Source organism: Saccopteryx bilineata, chromosome X, assembly GCF_036850765.1.
Source record: "Saccopteryx bilineata isolate mSacBil1 chromosome X, mSacBil1_pri_phased_curated, whole genome shotgun sequence".
NCBI lineage: Eukaryota > Metazoa > Chordata > Mammalia > Chiroptera > Emballonuridae > Saccopteryx > Saccopteryx bilineata.
The window spans coordinates 103,046,307-103,069,627 of NC_089502.1; the positions used below are offsets into that span (position 1 = coordinate 103,046,307).

General features: G+C 43.6%; 1 long non-coding RNA gene across 3 annotated transcripts in view; it reads right to left on the minus strand.

Moving 5' to 3' along the window:
• Window positions 1-19,108: 19,108 nt before the first annotated feature.
• LOC136317149 (uncharacterized) overlaps window positions 19,109-23,321 on the minus strand; it is a 221,203-nt gene continuing 216,990 nt past the window's right edge. For all 3 annotated transcript variants that reach the window (XR_010727844.1, XR_010727843.1, XR_010727842.1), the window contains one exon: window positions 19,109-19,459. This is a non-coding gene — a long non-coding RNA (uncharacterized lncRNA). The remainder of the gene's footprint in view (window positions 19,460-23,321) is intronic.

Consider the following 23,321-nt stretch of genomic DNA (forward strand, 5'->3'; position numbering starts at 1 on the left):
TGTGTGTTAAATCAATAAAGACAGTGTGTGTATTACACACACACACACACACACACACACTTACAATCATAGTTATCAAGAACAATCCACAGTGAGCAGCTTCTAGGCAGTCGCCTTGACCTGGACCAGGAGGGTGGGGAGTTCGGGTAGTTTTCCTAGAAGCTTTCTGCGTCTGTACATGAAAAGGCCCGAGACCTTCAGGCCTTCACACACTCAGTGCCCTTGTTAATGCTGATGGCGGACCCTAGGACGCTCATCACTAAGTGTAGTGATGCCTCCCAGACCTCAGAGCAGGACGTCCTCTCACCACAGTAATGAGCCACTCTATCCTCTTACCAGAAAAGCAAGGGCAGAAAACTGACATTTAGCTGTCCATCCCCTTAATGTGCTTTGTGTCACCCAATCCGACTCTGCTCATTCTGCACTGATTACTACAACTTGCATCTCACTTTCTGTGTATGGATTTATCAGGGGAGGGCGGGAGTTAACTACTGCACAATGCATTTTCTCTCTTCTTTTCCTTCTGAGGGTACCTTCCTTGTTCAGAGGGTACACCTTAAATGTTATCACCTTACACACAAAATGGTTACTATGTGAGGTAAAAGGATGGTGATATTCACAATCCTATCGCGGTCATCCTTTCATGACAGATATGGTATCAACTCATCACGCTGTCCACCGTAAACCTACGTATGTTACATGTCAATAATACCTCAAAACTGAAAAAATAAAACTGTCCGCACTCTGTCAAGTGGGTGCCCTACAAGCTATTTTGTGTGCCCTCTAACCTCTCCCCTCACTCCTTAAAATTACCCTCATTTTGGACACCACACATTGAGCCCGGTTCATTCATCTTTTCCTCCCCCAGCTCAGGAGCCAATGAGTTAGTGGAGAATTGTATTTAGAAGCCGGGAACTGGGGCCAGCTGTGTTATTGCTTTTGGAACGCTCATATGTCCACATTCACACACACATCAATATACACATCTGTATCTATCACCCTATCCACGCGCACACATATTCATAGACCGAAAACCATGAGTTCACATGGAGACCTCGAAATCCAGTACCGCCCTCACAGTTTGTTCCAGTTTCCTTCCTCTCCATATTTGAAACTCCCCTGTGCAGAGCAAGACTCATAGCTCCCATGGTCCCTGTACACCTACTGAGTTTACAATCCCCATGTACATAAAGCACCCCTTCCGCACACAGAGGCCGTCCTCACATGCTGTGCTGAAGAGCCCCCACCTCTGACCTCCAGAACCCACTCAGCATTGCATCCCTGAGCCAGGAGCCTTCCCCCACCCAGCCCAGGGGACATCCTCCTTACTGCCCGGGGCTCTGTCACCCACTGTGGCCTGTCGGATGTATGGACGCCTCCTCACTGTGCCCGGGCTCTGACTCCCCGAGGTGCTTCCCTGGCTCTGCGGCACCTGACATGACAGCTCTAGGACAGAACTGCTCTGCAGCAAAGAGAAGAGCAGTGAGACACAGGGCAGGAGGGCAAGGGGACCATGTCCGAACACGGTCAGTGCACTAAGGAGAATGGGGCCGAATCATGGCGATACTTTGAAGCCTTATCTTTCTCTCACTGTTCTCCAGCTCCCCCTTCCTGCCTCTCCCCTGTGCCCAGTCCTCTCTCATTCCTGACATCCTTCCCTCCATCAAGAGTAGAGATGCTATCATGGGCGTGGCTCCTGGATTAGCACTGATATTGGTGGGCTGGCTGACAGGCTGTGTGGATGGTGTCCTCCGGAAACTCCCACACTCCAGCCTTCTGCCTCTCATGACGGAGTCTAAGGTCGCACCCCTTCGTAGCAGTTTCAGGTGTGGGCAGGAGAGCAGGCGCAGGCCTCTTCTTGGAGCCTCGGGTCCTTCGTCTGGAACACAGCATGACCCCAACTCCCTCCCAGGTTGGAGGAGACATAGAGACCGCTACAGCAGACACCTCTCAGGTGTCCTGTGCCAAACCCAGCGATGAGGCCTTTACAGCATCACAGGCAGAGGCGGACGTAAGGGCGGGGGCATGGAGCCTGCGCCCTGGGCCCCCACTTCTGAAGGGCCCCGCAAATCCCCAACTTTACACTTTCTTCTAATGACACCAAGTTTGGTTTCATATGTGCAATTTTAACATTAATAGTACATAAAAATTTTTATTTATTTAAAAAGATGGTTAACAAGTATTTTTATTTTACCTGTGTCTCTCTTCTCTTAAAGGAGACTAATACTGTCTTCTGCGCCCGGGGCCTCAACCGACCTTAATCCCCCTCTGATCACAGTACCCCTCGATTTCCAGGAACACACACCGTGGATTTCCCCCTCGGCACTGTTACACGTGCTGCTGCTTCTGCCTGGCATGCTGCTCCCCCGGTCACTGTGGCCTCTCCTTCACTTCCTCCATGTCTCTGCTAGGTCATCACCTATCAGGGAGCCCCGCCCTGATCTCCCTGGATAAAGTACTCTTCCCCTGACCTGGCCTCAGTCTTCTCCATAGCACTTGTCATGTCAGATTTGTTGTCCATTTACTCACCAACTCCACAGAGTTAGAGACTTTGACACAGTTTGTCCATTGTATCCCCAGCTCCTAGGACAGTGCTCAGGCACACAGCTGGTCCTCAGAAATTTCCTGTGGAAGACTGACTGGGGTACAGGCTCTTTACACACGTGGTTAAGATGTACAGTACTCTCCAATAGGGCATTGTCTCACGTTACTGACTGTGGTACATATTGAGCCTCATGGACACAAGTGACTTTCCCAAGGACGCACAACCAGGACCTGGGGCTTCTGTCTTTGGAATCGTACCTGACAGGTTCCCAAAATCCTCTGTTCTGAGACAGAGACTTCTCAACCAAAAATATAAAAGCTTTGACTAGAGACAGAGACTCACATACCCAGAGACATCAAAAATAGCTCACTAAACACAACCTAAAACCGGTTCCAAGAATCTCTACACAAAGAGCTCGTAACTTGAATTATAGACTCCAGAACACATCACAGATGAAACCCATTGAGACAACCCCTCCCCAACAGACCAACATTCTCTTTGGAGGAAACAAAACTGCGATTCCTCACAACGTAGAGACAGACTCCCAAAGCCCGCAGAAACCTCCCAATTCAAGATAGAATATCCACAAATGGAAAAACAGAAGTTCAAATAACTCAGAAACACCACAAACCTTAGGATGTTCCCTGAGAATTCAGAGACCCTCCACCCTGGACACAGACCCCCAAACAGTTCAGACTTTATACATTAAGATAAAACTTCCAGCCCTGACCAGGTAGCTCAGTAGTTTAGAACATTGTGCCCATATGCCAAGATCGAAGGTTTGATCCCCGCTCAGGGCACATACAAGAATCAAGTTATGAATGCATGAGTAAGTGGAACAACAAATTGTATCTATCTATCTCTATCCATCTATGTATCTATGTATCTATGTATCTATCTATCTCATTCATATAAAATCAATTTTAGAAAAATATACACACACCCCACAGCAGTTCAGAGACATCACAACTTGGGACCCAAAATCACAAACTGCCCAGACATCTCACACCTGGGGTGAAGACACCTACATAGAGAGCTCTCACCCAGGGACACAAATGTCCAAAAGCTCAGGAAATGCACATCCAAACATACAGGCACACAAGACTAGGAGACACTTAGACCAGGGTCACAAAATGCACTCATAAAATAGCTTGTTTAGTCACGATCCCCCAGAAGGCTCATGTACCCAAACACCATTTGTGATATCATACCTACCGATACTCGTTCACAAACACGTGGAGACAGCACTCTCACCCGGGTTTACAGCTTGGACCATGTTTACAAGCCAGCGATGGCGCCGAACGTCCCCACCGACAGGGGCCGCATCATCAGCCTGGTCGGGACGGTCAGTCGGAGAGTAGTGCAACTCCGAGGAACATTCTACGCCCCGAAAAGCCACATCACGCACGCACACTCACACACGTACACACTCCTCACCCTCAGCTCCCCTCTGCATCCACCGCGTCTCCCCAGAGAGATGGCCAACGGGACTGGGCAGGTGAGGAAAGGCCCGGACTAGGATCCCACCTGGACAGTCTCGCCCCAAAGGAGCTTAATCCGTCCATCTCACCCTGACCAATCACCGCCCAGCACGGCCTCTGGTCCCGCCCTCCACATCTGGGAACCAATCTCTCCCCCAGTGGCCGGCCCAGCTGATGCGACCAAGTGTGCAGAAACGGAGGGTGGAGCTAGAGAGTGGACGATGGAGGACGCCGGCCTCCCAGAGTGGACTCCGAGGCCCTCGGTGCTGCCTCCCAGGAAAGAACTCCCTCTTGCGCGCTCCTTCGTGGTGGGAACCGGGAACAGCTCGTCCATGCAGGTGCCCATGGACCATTCTAGCCCGGCCCGCAGAGGGTGCAACGGAGAGTCAGCATTAAAACTCCAGGGTTCGCAGCCGACTTGGACTCTTGAAAAAGTCTTCCTAAACGGAAATGTACCTCCCAGCGGTGGCCAATATGATAACAGTGGGCGTTACAGCGTTTCCTGTGTGCTGGGCATCTTGCTGGCTTGTGCTTCCCTGCGCAATGTCGAATGGGTCTGGGTGGAATGTAGACAAAGTCCCCCAAGGGGCAGGAGGGCTAGAGCTTCTGATTGGGGTCAGAAGCCCGGTGTGGGGCAGGCCTCAGTCCTTAACTGTCCTTAATAGCTGAGAGAGAGCGGGATCTTTGGTTTGTTTAGGACAGCAGTCATTTCCCAGGGGACCCAAGGACACTGAAAATGATCGAGATAAGGACCAGAGGCTTTGTCACAATGTTGTCACCCTGAACGTGCTCCCTAGGAGAACCCTCAGACTGTCTCGCTATGTCTCTTGACACAACTTTAATTTATATATTCATTCTTTCATTCATTTGTTAAGCAGAGGAGAGGTTCAGATTTAATAAAGAACAGAAAGCATTTATTTGAGCAAAAGAGTTTCCACCTGGAAGATGCAGATCCACGTGGCAACCCCAACTGCACTCCGGAAAGAACAAAGAAAGGCAGGGTGTGTAAAGGCAAAACCCACAGTGTGTTTCTTTCACACACATGAACCACAGCTGCCTAGGTTAGCAAGGATAGTTAGTTATAGAATGAAAACTAGGAAGGGAAACAAAATGAAACAAGACAAACAAACAAAAGGACAGAAGGAGGTAAAGTGCACAGGTGTCCTGTACAGCAGTTGTTGTCCCAGGATGTTTATGACTCAGCCTTGAGCTGAGTTTAGCATCAGGTTAGCAACTGAATGGCGGCCCTGAGAACTGAGGCACAGGATGTGCATAGATCCCACTTTGCTGATAGCCTGTGGCTCTATTTTAATTGACTTTCCTAGTAATGCTTATTCGATGTCATTTTTTCCCCATCTTCACAATCATTCTGTCCAAATTATGTCAGGCGGATAACGGGAGTTAGGAATGCAGGCACGTGGAAAGAGAAAGACACCTTGCTTTCCTGGAGCATTCTATTGGAATCTGCAGCTCAAAAACATAAGCAATTTTTCAGCTGTTGTTTGTTGGTGCAATTGGAATTAAATTGTGGATAGAGTGGTCTAGGAAAGTTTGTCTAAGATTGTGACATTTGAGCAAAAACCTAGAGCAGATAAATATCTGGGAGAAAAGCACCCCAGAGCGAAGTAAGAGCCAGTGGAAAAGTGCGAGAGTGGAACTCAGGCTAGCGTGTGTGAGGAGCAGTGTGGAGGCTGCTGTGGCTAGCACCGCTGATCGCCGGAGAGTTAGAAGGTGAGGTCAGAGAGGTTATGAGGGCCCTGGCCAGTTTTCTCAGTGGTCGAGCATTCGCCCAGTGTATGGATGTCCCTGGTTCAATTCCCGGTCAGGGCACATAGAAGAAGAGCCCATCTGCTTCTCCACCTCTGCCCTTCTTGCTTCTTTGTCACTGTCTCTTCTCCTCCTGCAGCCATGGCTTGAGTGGAACAAGTTGACCCTGGACACTGAAGATGACTCCATGACCTCCACCTGAGGCACTAAGAAGAGTTCAGTTACTGAGCAATAGAGCAACATCACCGATGGACAGAGCACCAGCCCCTGGTGGGCTTGCCGGGTGGATCCTCTCAGGAGAGGTGGAGCAAGGGCCCTCATGGCATGAGTGAGGTCACCCCCACACTGATGTGTGACAGAGACAGTGACAGGCACAGAGAAGATAGAGGGAGAGAAAGAGACAGCATTAGAGACACAGGGACAGAGAGACTATTTCCGCAGGACAGGGTTGCCACTGAACTAGCACCAGTGGCTCCCAGTCCTGCTACTGGATGTTGCGTCTGTCTCTTCAGGAAAAGGACACCGCTCCCCAAGGACTGTGTCTACTGAATGACCCTACTGGACATGGCCTGAGCCTCAGTCTCTTTCTTAACACACGTCAGGATCCCCTGACTGTCAGGACAAACACATCTTCCAGTGACGGGGAGGCTCATTATGGGGCTGCTGTGTTAGGCTTGCTCGCTGGGTGGCCAGGTGTCAGCACTTTGCCTGATTAGTGCGCGAGCACGTGGCAGTGCCCCGTGTGTACGGCCTGTATAAGCCTATGGGCGCTTTGGAATGTGCGCATTGCCTGCTTGCCGGTGTGAGGAGCCATTTTATGGTTTGTTTACCTGAGAGGCGTCTTTCCCTGCCTGTGTGCTTGTCCGAAATTGCCAAAACAGTGCTTTAAAGGGAGGACTGCAGGCAGGGTCTCTACCTCTGCAGCGGCACCTTGTGCAAATTCATGAATCTGACGTCCATCCCCTCCTGTTGGGAGTCTCAGCTCTCGATCTTCCACCACCAACCACCGCACAGGTAATGTGAAGACTACGTTCCCACAACCAAGTACCATGCGCGGTGTGGGAGTGAGAGACAGAGGGACAGACCTCCTGACAGTGAGTCAGGTGTAGTGTCCTTGTGGTCCTGGGAAAACCTCGCCTGTTTTCCTTCCTTGTCACCCCAGCTGGCTTCAGCTGTTCTGAGCTTTCCCTGACTCCCCCAAGGAGCCCAGGTTACATCCAGTACCTCCCGTCACAAGCTGAGATCTCCTGTTTTCACTGGGCCTCAGGCGCCTCATTTCAAATGGTGATCACGTGATAGGAATTCGGGCAGATTTCCTGAAGTGATATGGAGACATAGTTTGTCACTGGGCCCCCGGTATTGACCACGTTATGCCAGTGAGCACAGTTCTGCTGTGAAATCTAGTTAAGGAGAGAGAACTAATAAAGGCTGAGTTGAATCATTGGATACGGCACCACAGTTCCCTGTAGAGTTTGGAAGGTCATTATGGAGTCCTTGAACCAAGGTGGCCATTACCTTCGATTTCTATCTAAAATTGTGCAACTAGCTTTAATCTCCCACTTGTCAGAACCCAAGAACAGACCAAATATATTAAACAATGTCTGGCAAAGCGTGGTCCATCAGGCAATGTGACTGGTAGTGATCCCTCGGAAGGAGAAACAGAAGAGGTGTGAACAATGAAAGCCCAGCACACTGCCTACAGAGAGCTTTCAGTTTGCAGAGCGTGGAGGGGATCCAGCTTGCTCACAGACTCCCTGAGATGAGAGACGGAGCTGAATGTGTGAGCAGATCACGGCAACTAACTCTCAAAGTGTAATGCCAGTGGCTGAGGCCAGGCAGGTCCACATTGCATTCGGACAGCCCGTAGAAACACTGGAGTCAGAAAGGGTTGGGCCATTCTGTTTCATAAAGTCTCACAATGGCGGACAAGCACACAGGCAGAGGAAACTGCCTCTCAGGCAAAGAAACCGCAAAATGGCCCCTCACAGCGGCAGGCTGGTAAATCGTGCATCCAGGATTGCCCTGAGTGTGCGCACCCACAGCCTCACACACCCATGGCTCACACACACGCACTTACACACCAATCAGGCAAAGCACTTGCCGCTGGTAACCCCGCAAGCAAGCCTAACACAGCTGCCCCACAAAAGGATAGCAAAGAGAGGAAAGCTGCAAAGAGAGAGAATTCCAGGGGTCTCCAAAGTGTTCCCCTCGTGTATTCAGCACATGCATACGAGGCCAGGGAAAGTACCATCTGTAGAGGGAACAGTGCCTAACGCTTGACCTTGGGTGGGCACAGTGCTTATCCCAATCAGTCAGACTGCAAAGCTGCAGGATTCATGAGTTAGTGGGTTTGTATTCTAATGAGTGTTTGTTTTTAAGTGTGAGGAGGGAAAATACAGAGACAGAGTCCTGCATGTGCTTCTACCAGGACTCACCTGGCAACCACTGTCTGGGGCCCAAGCTGTGTCCATTTGGGGCCACTGGCAACCAAGCTACTTTTAGGTGGCAACCAGATGTTTTTTTGTTGTTTTTTTGTTTTGTTTTGTTTTGTTTTGTTTTTTGTGGCTGAGGCAGAGGCTCCATGGAGCCATTGTCAGCGCCCAGGACCAAAAGGTTGAATCAAGCATGCCATGGCTGAGGGAGGGGTATCGAGAGACAGAGAGACAGAGAAAAGGAGAGAAAGGGAGAATGGGGTAGGAAGGGAGAAACAGATAAACAGATGGCCATTTTTCCTGTATGCCCTGACCAGGAATCAAACCAAAGAATTCCATGTGCCGGCCTAATGCTCTACCGCTGAACCACTGGCCAGGGCCCTGATGAGTCTTTACTCTGTACTAGTGGAGAATAATTATCCTTACCGTAAGCACTGGCCCAGTTCACCTGACTAATAATATTAAAGGTAAGTAAATGAATGAATGCACAAACAAGCAGACAAACAAATGAGTGGATAACTAAACAATACTGGAGAGAAGAGAGATAATGGTTACTCTCACTCACTGTTGGTGTGACTATTAGTCAGGCTAGGAATATGCATCAAGATTTCTGTGTAAACTCTGCAGGATCCGATGAGGCTCCTCGTGAACACCTGGATGTGAGGTAGCTTCCTGAGGCCCGAGAAATAACAGTATCGAAAGATCAGGGCAGACGATGCCTACTGCTTGTACAAGGACATGAGTAGTACCTCTTTTCAACAGCCTGGCTGGAAAATCTCAGGGTTCATGAAACGTTGGTTAGAGAACTTAGAAGGCTATTTTCTTGGTCATGGAGAATAATTTTGCCTGAACTCACCACTGCTGCAGTTCTACCAAACAAGTCATAAAAGGAAGACCCAAAAGACCAAAGTATTTCCAAGATTTTAACTGCATACTAGAAAAATGGAAAAAGAGTTTCAGCAATGCAAAAATATCTATCCTTTTATTCAGGGAGGTAAGTAACATTTACAACCAGAAATCTATCCCATCTTATCAGGCATGCAAAAAAGCAGAAAACCCATACTGAAATGATGAATGAATCAATTGGAACTCACCCAGAAGTGACACAGATGTTAACAACAGCAGACAGGGACATTAAAACAGCTCTTATAACTGTATTGTATATGCTTGAGAGTTAAGATATTTAAAATATTAAAAAGAAACAAAAGAACTACAGAGGAAAACTGTAACATGAAACATAACAAAACACAATGGATGGAACTAATGGCAGGTGAAATATTACAGATAAATACTGAAGACAGCAATAGAAATTATCCAAAATTAAGCACAAGGCAAACAGAAATATTGTAATAAATTACACAGCATCACAGAGCTGTGGGACACTTTCAAGCAGCCTCATAAATGTGCGCTTGGTGTCCCCGGGGAGTGAGTCAAAGAGTGGGGACAGATAAAATTTTTGAAGAAATTACGCCCCTAAGTTTTCCAAGTAGGATGGAAACTAATTCACACATGCAAGAAGCTCAGCAACGTCTCAGCACAAGTATCATGAAAACTACCCCAGGGCATGTGTGCAAAACCAGTGACAAAGGAAAATATTAGAGCAGCCAGAGGAACAAACCATATTTCCTTATGAATAAGAAGCTCTCCTGCATAACACACACCTTAACTTGGGGCCTGAAAGGTGGAAAAAAGACAAGAACCACGAAAAAGCTGAAAATGCAAGGAAAAGAATCTACAACCACAGTGTAAGAAGGACCCAGTTTTGAGACCCCAAATTTTTCAAAAAAGGTTTATCTTATACATGGGCAAATATGGTACATCTTCAGTTCATTTTCAATTATAGTTGACATACTACTTTATGTAGAATATAGTGATTCAATATGTATATACTTTTCAAAGTGATCACTGTAAGTCTAGTAACCACCTGTCACCATTAAAGTGTTGTTAAGGTATTATTGATTATATTACCTTTCCTATGTATTACACCCCATGACTTATTTTATAACGGGACGTTTGTACTTCCTAATCCCCTTCTCCTTTTCTGCCCGTCCCCTATCACCTCCCTTCTGGCAACTATCAGCTGATAATTTTCAGTATTTACAAATTTGAAACAAATTAATTGCAGAGAATAGTATTTCCTTTGAAATTAAGTGATGGCTATAGCAACATCTTTCAAGTACTAAAAAAAATACCTGTCAGCCTAAGATACTATAAGCGGTCAAAATATATGTAAAAGACAGTGTTAAAATAAAGTCTTTTCAGACATAAAATCTAAGAGGATTCCTCAACTATATATGCATTGTACAAGAAATGTTAAAGTACATACGTCAGGCTGTAGGAAAGGAAAGGATACCAAATGGAAATTTATTTATTTATTTATTTATTTATTTATTTATTAATAGATTCTATTTATCCAGTTTATAGAAAGGAGAGAGAGAGAGAGAGAGAGAGAGAGAGAAGGGGGGAGGAGCAGGAAGCATCAACTCCCATATGTGCCTTGACCAGGGAAGCCCAGGGTTTTGAACCCGTGACCTCAGTGTTCCAGGTCTATGTTTTACCCACTGTACCACCACAGGTCACACTCAAATGGAAATTTAGATCCACACTAAAGAATGCAGCACACTTGCAATGGTAATTAATTGCATGAGTAAAGGTCTAAGAGTTTTCTCACTAAAGTCTGTGAAAGATATTTGAAAGCTTATGAAAAAATAACAATGTAGTGTAGGGATGTAGACATATGTAAATTAAAATGTGTGAAAACACCATGCAGTAGTTGGGGGAGAGAAATGGAGTATTATTGCAATGATCTCATAGTATAATTAAGGAAAATAAAATACTTTTTTCTTATCACGTTATACTGTTAAAGAAATGAAAAATGTGATACATAATAGAGGTATGTGTGGTAAGTTCAAGGTGAAACACTGAAATAAGAATACAAGTGTGAGTGCTAGTAAGACTAAAAAGTAGATAAAATGCCACCTACCCCCACACACACACAGACACAAAGGGCAGAAAACAGCACAGGGGAAGCACAGAGCAGAGGGAACAGAAACTGCCTCCCAGGAACAGTCAGCCTTACTATCTCTGCCGCATTCATCATGGGCTGACAGCAGACTGCTGAGAAAGTGTGTCTAGTAGACACGTGGGGGCGGTGCCCTCAGTGACATTCCCTGCGGGCAGACTCCTGAGACGCACTCCTCAGGACTCTCACATTGCTGCCTCTGTCTAGGGAACTCTGCAGTCCTCACTGCTTACTTACCCTGTCCCTTTAGTTCTGACATTTGTGCTTCTTCCTCAGGTAAGCTCATGAGACTTCCCCAAAATCTACAGTTGGCGAAAAATGTCCTCTTCATTCCCTCTGACCTAGGTAGTGCCTCTAAACTTGCTGTAATTATTTGTAAGACTGTCTTTCTCCCCAAAGCCACCTAGAGTGTGATTTGAGTAGTGACACCAGTGTCCATCTCAGTGTTCCTTGGAGTTCTTGGAATTCGCAGCATGTCCACCCCTTCTTCAGAGGTTTACAAGGCTGATCTCCATGCTTGAACCCTTAGCAACTTCAACTATCTGCTCAGTTGTCACTTCAATGAGGCTGATTTTGAACATGACATTTAAAACTTCACACATGCTAAAAGGACCACGCAGTCACCATGATCAAGTGTGATTTATTCCTGGGGTGCAGGGTAGTTCAACTTGAGGGAATCAAGAAGTGTAATAATAATCACATCATCATCAATACAGATGCATAACAAGCATTTGACAAAATAAAACATCCTCAGTGACAAAAACCTCAACAGATTAAGAATAGAAGGAGCATATCTCCAACATAACAAAGGCCATATAAAACACACCTACAGCTAACAATACTCAACAATGAAATATTGAAAGCTTTTCCTCTACGCTCAGAAACAAGACAAGGATTCTCATTCTTATTAGTCATGTTTGATATGACTGAAAGATCTAGCTAGAGCAATTAGTCAAGGCAGGAAATAATAGATATACAAAGAGGAAATGGAGAAGTAGAATTGTTATTTACAGGTGATATAATTTTGCGTATAGAAAATCTCAAAGACTCAAGCAAAAAACTGTTGGATCTAATAAACAATTTCAGTAATGTCGCAAGTTACAAAATCAACAAATAGGGAACAATTGCATTCCTGTGTATGTACAAACTATTAATTACTTATTTTCTTTTATTTTTAAAGATTTTATTTATTAATTTGAGAGAAGAAAGAAAGAGAGAGAGAGATAAGGGAGACACAAGGGGGGAGGGGCAGGAAGCATCAACTCCCATATGTGCCTTGACCAGGCAAGCCCAGGGTTTTGAACTGGTGACATCAGTGTTCCGGGTAGACACTTTATTCACTGCACCACCACAAGTCAGGCTAAAATACATTTCTAAACTCAAATTCACTTAGAAAGGCAACCATATATCCCTACTAGAAATTGAAATGACCATCTCTTGCTCGAGATGCAATTATAAAGTTAAATGAAATAAAACCTATTTGAAAGTTTTAGTAAAAAATGGAATATAAGCCAAATTATTTGCAATATAATTCCTATTTCATGTTATCTCATTTATTCTTTATAGCAATAATTAAATGGAAATATGTAATTTGTCTTTTGAAATGGAAAACAGACCCAACGTATGTAAAGAGTTTCCCAGCATCACAGTTAGGATGTTTCAAAGCCAGGATTGAAGCCCATGGCTCTTTCATGCAGTATCTTATAAGGTGACAGAGCAGGAGGCACCAGGGTAATTTTTCTTCAGCAAGTACCCGTGGTTCCGTTCTCTTTTTTTCTGCCCAAGCCCTAGTGTTACATCCTGCTCTGAAATCCAGGGACCGTTCACATGTTTTAGTGACAAAAGTGATATACTGTGCTTTTAGTATAACTTTTCATTTCAACCATAGATTTTTCAGTCCTTTTGGACTAGGGAATATTTTAAAATCTCTGTAAGGCAGCAGGCAACAATTGCTGCTTATAATCCCTTGCCATTCCCCAAGTGGGTGAGTTCTACATAATGCCCTTTGTTGCACAAGTATTTCGGGGGCTATGAGGATGCAGGTGGGACTTCAGAGGTGTAATTTTTGTACAGTGTATAGTAATAGGTACAAAAGGCTAAACCAGGCTACTGGACACACTTCTGAAAAGTGGTGATTGCTACGCTGATGGAGTTTTACATAGAGGCAAGATAAATCGTGACTTCTCCTTCCACACCTTCAAATTAGCAGTAAGTTTGAGAGTAACAGCATCATTCGAGGTTTCTTGCAGGGAAATGGGCACCTCACAAATGCTGAAGTGACGGGGACCTGAAGCATCCCCTCCTGGCCTTGCCAGGTAAGTAAGATCTAATATTAAATAAAGAGATGCCATCTGAAAAGAGCTGATCATGGGAAAGCCTATCTCTACACTCCTCCCAGCCTGTGGAGATTTCTGTTCCAGAAAACAGAAGAAGAGTTTTTACATATCATTGATTTTATGAAGCCTGTGTACCTTTGTACCAAAGTCCAAGGAAGAAAGTACATGAAATAAAATAAGGGCTAACACCCCTGAGGTCATTCATAAACATCCTAAGTTAACTTTAAAATGGAGATTATTGAGAAGGATAATATATCATGAACAGCCTCCTCCTCCAAGGAATATGAGGTTTGTTTAAACCTAGGAATTACCTAAGTCATTCAGCACATTAACAGATTAATGGAAAGAAAATCCTATAATCGTCTCAACAAATGCACAAGTGTTTGATAGAACTAAATACAATATTAATATTCTTAAAAAACTTGGATTGGAATGAAACTTCCTTTACTTCACAGTGAACATGGTGAAATGTTTAAAATTTCCCATTTCTGATCAGGAATAAGACAACTTTGATACAATAATTTGTATTCTATAGACATTGTAATGGGTGGATCTGTTCGTTCTTGTAAAATGTAAAAAAAGGAAGAAAGGCACAATGGTAAAAACAACAGCCTTAGAAAATGTTAGCATTAGAAAATGATTTGATTGTACACATGAAACTTACAAAAGATATAGAAATAACTTTTTGGAATTAATAACCATATGTAACAACGTTGCTGGACAAAGTATCAATGCACAAATATCTCTGCACATAAAAGTGGTCTACGAAGTAAAATATGTAAATGAAAACAAGCTGACAATATATGATTGCACACATAGGTAAGATATGAAACTGAGATGCATGGACCTAGATAAAATTAAGTCGTTAGCCTGGCTGGTTGGCTCAGCAGTAGAGTGTCGGCACAGCGTTTGGAAGTCTGGGGTTTGATTTCCTAACAGGGCACGAAGGACAGGCACCCATCTATTTCTCCACAGTCCCCCTTCCTTCTTCGCTGTCTCCTCTTACCCTCCAGCAACCAAGGCTCCATTAGAGCAGAGCTGGCTCTGGCACTGATCATGGCTCCATGGCCTCCTCCTCAGGCACTAGAATGGCTCTGGCCACAATGGAGCAATAGCCCAGATGGGCAGAGCACCGGCCCCTGGTGGGCATGCCAAGTGGATCCCCAGTGGGCACACGTAGGAGGCTGAATGCCTTCTTGCTTCAAACTTCGGAAAAATAAAATAGTTAAGTGCTTACTAGGGGGAGGGGGTCAGAGAGAAGAAGAGTAAAGAGAGACAAATATATATGCCACATGGCGGGATATAAAACTCATGGACATAAATAACAGTGAAATGATTACTTGGGGGAGGGGTGCGGGGGAGGGGAATAGAGGGACAAATATATGGTGATGAAAAGTGACTTGACTTTGGGTGATGGCACAAAACTCAATCAACCACTCCAATGCTATAGAGATGTTCAATTGAAACCTATGTATTCTTACTGATCAGTGACACCCCATTAAATTTAATTTAAAGAATAATAAAAGCCCAACTGGTTTATAAAATTTAGAAAATAATATCGTTTTCAATAGTATCAAGTGCTTGGGAATATGTTTCACAAAACATTTGCAAGATTCCTCGGAGAAGGTTGTAAAATTTCATTGAGAGAATTTTAACAGTCAGATATCCCCCTTAAGAACAGTCTGCATGTTTTCAGATCATCTTCCTTTAAACATGTGGTTTTCCATCCCTGCAAGTTAAACATGACTGTTGGGAGCATTACTTAGCCTAATTCGACTTATATTACATTAAAGGCATGCAAATGACAAAGTTTTGGTTTTATGACAGACTTCCAAGCATATAGTTTAGCTATATTTAATAAAAACACCACTCTTTCTATTGGTATTCAGACACAAAAGACTGTTTAAGTTCAGAGGACAAGAAATGAAACGAATCTTTTAAAAAGTGGTTTTAAGAAGTATAAAATTGTGTGAACTTTTCCAAAACATCCGAACATCACCCAACAGAAAACCATTAAGAAACAAAAGAAATTTGCAAGAAAGTGTCATTTAAATGCTTCTAGTTGAAATACCATTCTGAATATAAGGAAGGTGAAACAATAATGTCACATTTGCTCCTGCGTATTTGAAGTAAAAAGAAAGGCTTTATTACCTTTGTTATTTTTCTATCGTGCAAAAATGCAAAAATTTTTTGGCTCAGTCTAGCCCATATGTGATTACGTAGGGTAACTATGCATCCCCAATTCCATCTGTAGTCCTAGTGTGATTATGAATAATGCCTTTCTCATACTTGAATTGGTTTCAATTCGTTTTTTTTCTTTTTCAAAGGAATTTTAATTTGTAAAATAACTTATACAGACACATTAGTTTTAAGTCTCTATCATCATTTGTAACACCGAGATGTGGAGCTCATATATAAGATGCCATATAATATATCAGAAAAGAAAAAAAAAGAAAGAAAATTAAATAAAAGGAGAGAGGGAGGGGAAAAAGAAGAAAAAGGAAGAATGAGAGAAAAAAGAAAAGGTACCAGTAGAAGCCAAAAAAACCCCACAAAAACAAACAAAATTTGTTTCTAAAAGTCAGTGCTTTTAATTTATTTTTATTTTTTATTTTTATTTATTCATTTTAGAGAGGAGAGAGAGGAGATGAGAGAGAGAGAGAGAGAGAGAGAGAGAGAGAGAAGGGAGATGAGAAACATCAATTCTTCGTTGTGGCACCTTAGTTGTTCATTGATTGCTTTCTCATATGTGCCTTGACCAGGGGGCTACAGCAGACCGAGTGACCCCTGCTCAAGCCAACGACCTTGGGCTCAAGCTGCTGAGCCTTGCTCAAACCAGATGAGCATCGCTCAAGCCAGGAACCTTGTGGATTTGAAACCGGGCCCTCCGCGACCCAGTCCGATGCTCTATCCACTGCGCACCCGTCCGATCATGCTAAAGATCCTTTTGATTTTTCTGATTTTCAAAATATTAAACCTCTTTAAAGTAATTTGAGAGTAAAACTCTCCTAAATACCTATATCTGTGTATTCTGAATTATCTAACCCGTCGCAAACGTACGGTATGAGAAGAAAGATAGCACCTGCCGTCATTCCCTGAGCTCCTTCCTGAGACTCTAGCTGCTCCACTGAACTGCGTCTACTCCTGGGGCGGAACTGAGACACCTTACATTTCAGACACACTTGAGTACTCAGCATTTTGTACAAGACCATGGACTATTTTGTGCACCAACATAGGAGGTGAAAGAGGACACACCTTGGGATGAAGTATGAATTGTCTCAATGAGTCAAGTGCTCAGTTTCAGTTTCCTCACTTTTAAAATGGGGCTACTATCCCGACACAAATAGGTTTGGTTTCGGGTGTTCTAGGATATGCTCACTGGACACTCAACACATCTTAATAACATCACTTTCACTTTCGATGTAATGACGGCAAAGTTTAGAGATAAACGTTCAGAGAAATACCAATTAAACTAGAGGATTAATGTACATTTTTGTAGTGTAAGTTACACAGTTTGCACTGGTTTAGCAAGGCTTCTATTTAAAGCACAGAAATCTTGAAGAAAATCCATATCGGCCTGACCTGTGGTGGCGCAGTGGGATAAAGCATCGACCTGGAACACTGAGGTTGCCGGTTCGAAACCCTGGGCTTGCCTGGTCAAGGCACATATGGGAGTTGATGCTTCCTGCTCCTCCCCTTTCTCTCTCTCTCTCTCTCTCTCTGTCTCTCTCCCCTCTCTCTAAAAATCAATAAATAAAATATTAAAAAAAAAAAGAAAAAAAGAAAAGCCATATTGAAGGAGTCCACTCACTTATAAACTGTAAAATCTTCACATTTTCACTCAGTGTTCAGGAAATGTTAGCGTTGCCTTTTTATGCTCTCTAACAGTTCCGGTACGCTGTGATACAGAAGAGATAGTGAGCCCCTCCCTCCCTCAGGCGGCCTTTTCCTTTCCCTTCACCTGGAAGCTAGGTGCTTCCGCAGGTCCTTCCTCCTGATAGGTGAGGTATGCTGACTCAGAGGGAGGCTCCTGTGGTTGAGATCGCTTATCCCAGGACTGCTGGCAAATGAAAGTTTGGTGTCAATCACACCAATGGTACATACACAATGCACAGGACATTTATATATATAAATTACATATATAATCATAAATAAGTAAAAAATGTTTTAAAAACATAATTCCACATATTTTTTGTTTTACTTATTTTATTCTTTTATTTTTTTATGTCTTTACCTTTTTCAAAAATTATTAGTCTTTTTTTCCTTTTTATTGAATTTATCGGAGTGACGCTGATGAGTGAAATTATATAGGTTTCAGGTGCACAATTCTATAATGCATCATCTGTGCACTGTAGTGTCTATTCACCATTCCCAGTCAGGTCTCTGCCCATCGCCTTTTACCCCCTTCTACCCTCCTCACCTCCCGCCCCGGGCACTCACCACAGCTATCCATGTCCATGAGCTTTTACTTTCTTTATGCTCAGTGCCTTCACCCTCTAGCTGCCTCCCTCCAGGACTGTCAGCCTCCTCTTTATTAAATCTCTCTATTTCGCTTTTTGTTCATTTTACTAATTTAATTGCACACATGAGGTCCTGGCAGGTTGCACAGTGGTAGAGCATTAGCCTAACCTGTGAAAGTCTCAGGTTTAATTGCCAGCCAGGGTACACAGGAGAAGTGACTATCTGCTTCTCCACCTTTTCCCCTCCTCCTTCTCTTTCTCTCTCCTCCCCTGCTGCAGTCATGGCTCGATGGTTGGAATGAGCTGGCTCTGGATACTGTGGATGACTCCATAGCCTCAATACAGGCGCAAATATGGCTCGGTTGCTGAGCAACCAAAATAAAATGACACCAAAAGGGCAGAGATCACCCCCTAGTGGGCATGCCAGGTGAATCCGGGTCCCAGGTGCATGTGGGAGTCTGTTTTTCTGCTTTCCTTCCTCTCATTTAATAATAATAATAATAATAACAACAACAACAACAACAACAATAATAATAATTCCACGTTTGACTTAAGTTATACGGTACTGGTCAAAGCCAGTCTACATACTTAAGGAAGTAGCCAGAGTGGGGCTATTCCAAGAGAAGCTTCCCACAGGGACTTCCTAAAGCTCTTTTAAACATGGCTGGAATGGATGTGGGCAGTGTATGTTAATGAGCAGGATAAATGACTCACAGGGAGTATCTCCACAGGCAACACCAGACTTGATGTCCCCTGGATCAATGTTTCCTTCTCACTGTATCCTCCTTGGCCAATGTTATTGCCCCCTTCTCAACATGAAACAATTAACACTCTACTTAAAGTCATTTAACAGTATTTTCGGAAACAAATTTCTGATAATAGACAACATCCAATATCAAAGTACTCACAACCACAGTCCAAATGGCTGGGACAACTCTTCATCTTCTATTATTATTTTCCATTTGGATCCTGACCTTACATGCTCACTTATAACTTCACACTGAAAGCAGTACATTTTGATTTGAAAAATGAACTTAAGAGGAGAGCTATTCCACGTTCATTGCTAAATGTTTACTTTCACTAATATTTTTTGTTTTTATTTTTTTGAAACTCCTTTATATTTATTTATCCATTGTTATTTATTTTCATAGAATTTTTGGGTGACATTGGTTAATTAAATTATATATATTTCAGTTATACAATTAAAATTTTTTCCATTGAGAGTCGGGGAGGCACAGACGGACTTTTGCATGTACCCGGAACAGGATCCACCAAGCAAGTCTACTAGGAGGTGATGCTCTGCTCATCTGGGATGTTGCTCTGTTGCACAGCAAACGAGCTCTTCTTAGCACCTGAGGTGGAGGCCGTGTAACCATCCTCAGTGAATGTAGAGAACTTGCTCCAATAGTGCCATGGCTGCAAGAGGGGAAGACAGAGTTAGAGTGAGAAAGAGACAGAGAGAGAGAGAGAGAGACAGAGAGAGATGTGAAGCAGCAAATGGGAATCAAATCAGGGACATCCACTTGCCGGCCTTATGCTCTACCATTGAGCCAACTGGCCTTGGTCTCAGTTACACAATTTTATAATACATCATCTGTATAGCGTATTGTGTGTGCACCAGCCAATGTCAGTCCTCCTTCTCTCAGCATTTATCCTCCCTTGAGCCTCTTCTACGTTCCCCTGACCCCAGTTTCCTTCTGGTAATCACCATGCTGTTGTCTGTATTTATAAGTCTTATTCCTTTTTCCCCATAAACCCTTCAACTTTTTGACTCAGCCAACAACCCCCTTTTCCCTAATGGCTGTCATTCTGTTTACTGTATCTGTGAGTATGTTTCTATTTGTTTATTAGATTCCACATATAAGTAAAATTGTGTTCATGGATAGAAAGAATTAATATCATTAAAATATCTATACTACCACAGCAACCTATAGATTCAACACAATTCCTATCAAGATACTAATGGCGTGTTTCACAGAGAGAGAATAAATATTGTAAAAGTTTATTTGGAATCTCAAAAGGCTCCGAATAGACTTAGTAATCTTCAGAAATAAGGACAAAGTTGGAGAAATCACACTACCTTATATCAAAGTACACTACACAGCCATAGTAATCAAAACAGCATGGTCCTGGCATAAAATCAGACATATAGATATAGATCAATGGAACAGAGTGGAGCTGAAAAACCATTATTTTTTAAACTTGAGGTTAACTTTTAACTTTGAATATGCTTTAAAAATAATTCCTAGGGAAACTGCAAGTGCACACAAGCTTTCCAGTTGCACCAAGTACATGGCCTTGCAAAGCCATCTATGTCACGGCCAAGACGGCAGTGTCATCTCCAGCACATGACAAAAGACGACGTTTGGTTTCACAACTGGATTCCCTTTTATTAAGACTTTCAGGAAAATGATTCTAAAAACTGGAAACTTGAGTGACTAACGCTTCGGTCACACTCCATTGATTAGTGCATTCCTGTTTTATGCGTTCACTTGGAAGACACAGAGAAAGAAAGGCTCAAGGCTGTACGTGCTTCCTGTGCTGATGTGGCACTCGGAGGTAAATGTGTCCTCTTCTCCCGGGCACTCTGCTTGGTGTACTACAAATCTCTGGGATGCAGCTACATTCCCACCCCATTCCTGTTTCTAGTCCCTTCCTCTGCCGCCCGCCACGGCCCCTGCCCAGGACCCCAAAGAGGACTCTGGATTCTGTGTTCTCTGGGCAGGTCCCGGTGTCTCCAGGACCCTGATTCCTGAAATAACACCCCCAAGAGTTTCCCTAAGACACTTTATATACCCCTCCCCTCCTCGGCCCTCCATCCGCCCCTGTCGAGGTCACTATGTGACTTCAAGGGCCCTGGCGGTACTGACCTCTGAGAGAAGAAAGGCGATAACCTCGAGGACCTTCCTCTTGGGAGGCCACAGATTCTGCAGCCTCACGACACAGATGCTCACTGGCCCGCTCCTCACACTCATCACAGTTAAAGCATCCGGAGAACTACTATGTGGGCCTACCAGCTGGGTCTCAACGAGAGAGAAGGAATCAAGACAGAAGGAATACCCCTACCTCTCACCCTCTCACCCAATTCTCCTCCCAGAGTGCTGACAGGAAGCACATAACCACGCGCATGCGCAGCAATGGCCATGGGCTGAAGCGGGCATGTGCCACAATGGGGGTGCCTAGTTATAAGCATTCGCCCAGAAAGAACGTGCGCTCGCAATGTGCGTGCTCGGTAATGGGCATGTGCAGCTATGGGCACGGACACTAACGTGGTGGTGCAATGGGCTTGTCATATTCCCACTCCTGTTGCCAAGACTTGCAACTACCAGGTACTTGAGAATGAGAACAGGTGCTTGAAGAGATGGTTTTGTTTGTTTGCTTGTTTGTTTTTAACTCTCACCCAATCTTTCTTATTCCTGAAAGATTTTGGACATACGGTGCCTGACTACCCTTTGTGGAGAGTGTCAGAGAACGATGATTGTGACAGAAATGGATAGGAAAAGGTTTAATACCCATTTTTACGGGTGCCTCGATTAATCACTTCCTTCTCTGCTTATTTTTTCCTCTCGCTTACAAGGAAATGTCTTACTTTCCGAGATTAAACAGACCCGTTTTCTTTACTTTTGGCTTGTCTTACTACACATTTAAGTCTCTGGATTGGTAACTGACCCCCTCATTCCTCCCCCTCCCCCGATTATTCCTGTGGTCATTGAGTCAGTGTATGGTCAGAAATAGTCTTAGATAATGTTCCTAGGATCTAGGCTCATCCCGTTATCACATGGAATACAGCCATGGGGACTGTGCTCATCTTATATTTCTCTAACAACAGCAAACCATCTGATTAGCAAACTGACGATGTTGCCTATACTGTCAGGAGAGGAACTACCTGGACAGAGCCTTAGTCGGTTCTAAGATGTGGCAGGGAAGAAGAGACATTTATTCAGATTCTGAACTGTGGTATAAAGGCGTTCTTTCATTGAATGGGCCGGGTGAGATTACAATTATGTAAGAATGCTGATATCATGGTTTAGGTCTGGGCAACAGGACAAGGGAAGAATTTTATGACAAAACATATAAAGGATCTTCAGGTTAAAAAATGTCATTTCGCCCTTTTTATTCTAGAATTGATGCATCTTTCGGGTAGTTCCTGAAGTGAATAATAAAGTTATTTGCAACTTTTATCTTCTTAGGGAAGACATTCCTGCATTAGGAAATTTCTGCTGATGAAGCCAGTGGATGTAACTCTTAATGTAGACAATGTTCTCTGGTCAGTTTCCATCCCATGACTTTTACGTAATTTTTCAGTTCGGTGTGGTCAGTAGTATACGTCAGACAAGGAGAGGAAGGGGACCCTAATCAGGAGGTAGAATTTTGTAGATAAATTATGAGATATTGTTTTACTATCTGCTATGGATTTCATCCACTGTTTCTTTTCTTTTAGTTTCTCCTGAATTTATTGAGGTGATACTGGTTACTAAAGTTACTGAGGTATCAAGTGCACAATTCTATGAGCATCACCTCTATGTTGCATAATGTGTTCACCACTCAGACTCAGTCTCCTTCTGTCGTCATTCATCTGCCCTGTACCCTCTTCTACCCGCCCCCACCCGCTTTCCCTTTGGTGATCGCCGTACTATTGTCTCTGTCTCAGGGATTTTCATTTTCTTTTTTGCTTAATACCTTCATGTTTTCACCCGACCCGCCTGTCTCCCTCTCCCTGACACCCATCAGTCTGTGTACTGTATCTATGAGTCTGTTCCTATTTTCTTTGTTAGATTAATTTATTAGATTCCACATGTAATTGGAATCATGGTATTTGTTTTTCTCTAACTTATTTCAATTAGCTTCATATTCTCCAGGTCCATCCATGCTAAAACAGTGATAAAATCTGTAGGAGTTAGTACAACCATATCTCATAATTTATTTACAAAATACTACTTCCTGATTAGCTCCCCCTTCCTCTCTTGTCTGACGTATACTACTGATCACACCAAACCGAAAAATTATGTAAAAGTCATGGGATGGAAACTGAACACAGAACATTTCCTACATTAAGAGTTATATCCACTGGCTTCATCAGCGGAAATTTCCTAATGCAAGAATCTCTTCCCTAAAAAGATAAAAGTTACTAATAACTTTATTATTCACTTCAGGAACTACCAGAAAGACCCATCAATTCTAGAATAAAAAGGGCCAAATGAAAAAAAAATTTAAAAAAGACCAAATGACATTTTTTAACCCGAAGATCTTTTATACGTTTTGTCTTAATATTCTTCCT